The sequence below is a fragment of the Lactuca sativa genome, chromosome 8 (genome assembly GCF_002870075.4).
Source record: "Lactuca sativa cultivar Salinas chromosome 8, Lsat_Salinas_v11, whole genome shotgun sequence".
Lineage (NCBI taxonomy): Eukaryota > Viridiplantae > Streptophyta > Magnoliopsida > Asterales > Asteraceae > Lactuca > Lactuca sativa.
In genome coordinates, this window is record NC_056630.2 from 341,192,276 (window position 1) to 341,194,721 (window position 2,446).

Here is a 2,446-nt window from a genome sequence, read left to right on the forward strand (position 1 = left end):
AAGTGTAAGTAAGCTAGTAAATTCATAATTAAGCAAGGAACACTTCTGTGATTTTGTGAAACACATGGAGCATTTCTGTCATTTCACTAAGGGCAGGGACCATTTCTGTAATTTTGTGTCTAAATTCGCTGTTAGTCAGGGACTATTTTGTTATCTTTGTGAAAAACAAAAACCATTCCTATAAATCCCCTGTTAGGTAGGGGCTATTTCTATAATTGTTGAATCAAGCAGGGAGCATTTCTGTAATTTTGTGAAACACGGGGACCATTTTTGTATTTTTGTGAAACATAGACATTTTCTGGAAATTTACTATTAAAAAGGGACAATTTCTGTAAATTTCATATTAGAAAGGGACTATTTCTGTAATTTCCCATTTACGTTGGGACCATTTCTGCAAATATTATAAATTGGATAATTATAATTTTTACCTTTTCTAAAGAATATTTAATGAGATCAAGCAATGACGTGAACTAGATGAATACAATTCCTTTAGCAGGACCATCTCTTTCAACCATAAATCTGACTTTTTCCCTGTGGAAAATTTAGTAAATTTTAGATCTCACATTAACAAAATTTTAAAAAAATAAAAAATAAATAAATAAGTTGGAAAATATAAAATGGCCCATATAAAATGACTTCAAAATTTGGACTTAACTTCTAACTTTGATTAAATGATAGAGACTATATCCATTGTAAAAGACAAACTTTAAAAAAAAAATCCTAAGTTTGGAATTTTAAGAAAAACACAGAGACCAAATTTGTATTTTGCTCTTATTATAAAGAAAATTTGATTGGTTGCAACTTGTAAGTAAAATTTGTGAAGTAAATAATATGGAGAAATAAAAAATTAGATAAAAAGAGGATTATATGTATTAAACTGTGCTTCACTTTCACTATAAAGTGAAGGGCAATTTGGGCATGTTTAATCTTCCAAAAAACCATAACCGATTCCCCCTAAACCTGCAATCAGAAAACATCAATGAACTTTTCTACGAAAGTAGTAACTCATGGATTTAGGATCTATTGTCATTCCTGATAAAGATGTCCCAACCATTTGAAAGATACATGTGCCAATTTTTTAAGTCCAAGCTATGTATCATTTCTGTCAAAATGATCAGTGAACGAAAAAAAAATGTGTTGGAGCTTTACATGTAATGAATTAAGCATTGATATGTCACTGTTTCATCACAATGTTCATCAAGGAAATGCTTAACAGTCCAAAAAAACTCTTATTGCTGCTGTAAAATCAATGGTGAGAAGATAGTGACGCTATAATGTTCAGACTGCAATAGAATTTTGTAAAAAGATAGTAAAATGTACAAAGAAGCCTTCAAAATATAAAACATACCCACGAAATCAAACCCTAATTTATTGAATACTTCGATTTACCATTTGGGCTTGAGGCTTGAGTTACGTCTACTCCAATCGGTAAATAGTGAAACGCAATATCGGTAAATTAATCACTTTTTGCCACTTCCGATTCATGATTCAGAAATTGAAGCTGAGATGAAACAGAAAAAAAAGACGTGTAAAAGAAATAATTTTACAAATCAAAAGAAATCAGTTGTCGGATTTAACATTTAGAATCCAGTTACATAGACATATATTCTTTCAAACATGAGAAATTCTATTAAAACATTGAAATAGCATTACGTACCTTTGTCAAGAAACCATGGATAAATACAATGTTGAAAAGGCTTAATCCAACGGACATCAACATACTTTCTTTCACCTGACCTGTAATTTTTTTTGGTTTCAGTGTCCAATTTAACCATTCTGTACTCCATAATTCATTGTTACAAAAAAACCTATCTAACCTCAAATCAATTGGTTGTTATCGAAAAAAAGAAATCAATAGAGGGTGAAGTTGAATGTTGCACCTCATAGAGAAAAAAGGTTTATGTGGCATGTTATTCGTCTTGAGATGTAAAAGGCGGCCACAAAAGAGAAAATCGACTCAGTGGTGTTTCATGGTGGCAGAAAATGGATGATCGGGGTTGTTGTTCTGATTGGTCTTACCAATTTTCTCGATGTTTCGTCTTTGTCTTGAAGTCGCATCAATGGTTGAGTCGAATCATTTGGTTCCTAATCGTTAGGGATGCATTAGGTGTAACACCTGGTTCCTGGTACGTATTCCTTGTAATTAATATTTCTTAAATTATGCATTTTTTTGCCTTGGACTCGGCGAGTTGAAGGACCAACTCGCCGAGTAGGAGCGGGATAAGACGCGGGGTCTGAGCTTTGGACTCGGCGAGTTGGTTCCCGGACTCGACAAGTAGACCCTGTTTGGGCAAAAACCCTACCCCGGGTGTTTGCACCCTATTTAAATGCTCTAACTTGGCCTCCTTTGTCCCTAACACTTCCAGAGAGCTGTAGAGCGAAACCCTAGCCCCCATATTGTTCTTGTGAGTGATTTTGGCTTTGTGAAGGAGGTTGGAGCTTAGGA

General features: G+C 33.9%; 1 long non-coding RNA gene across 2 annotated transcripts; it reads right to left on the bottom strand.

Moving 5' to 3' along the window:
• Positions 1 to 748: 748 nt before the first annotated feature.
• On the bottom strand, positions 749 to 2,108 carry LOC111891815 (uncharacterized). 2 transcript variants are annotated; one of them, XR_002850330.3, is made up of 3 exons: positions 1,818 to 2,108; positions 1,658 to 1,737; positions 749 to 1,501 (listed from the first exon to the last, which is right to left on the bottom strand). It is a non-coding gene; the product is annotated as an uncharacterized LOC111891815 (long non-coding RNA). The 2 variants fall into 2 exon arrangements; XR_008225571.1 differs by having other exon boundaries at positions 1,658 to 2,108.
• Between the last annotated feature and the right edge of the window lie 338 nt (positions 2,109 to 2,446).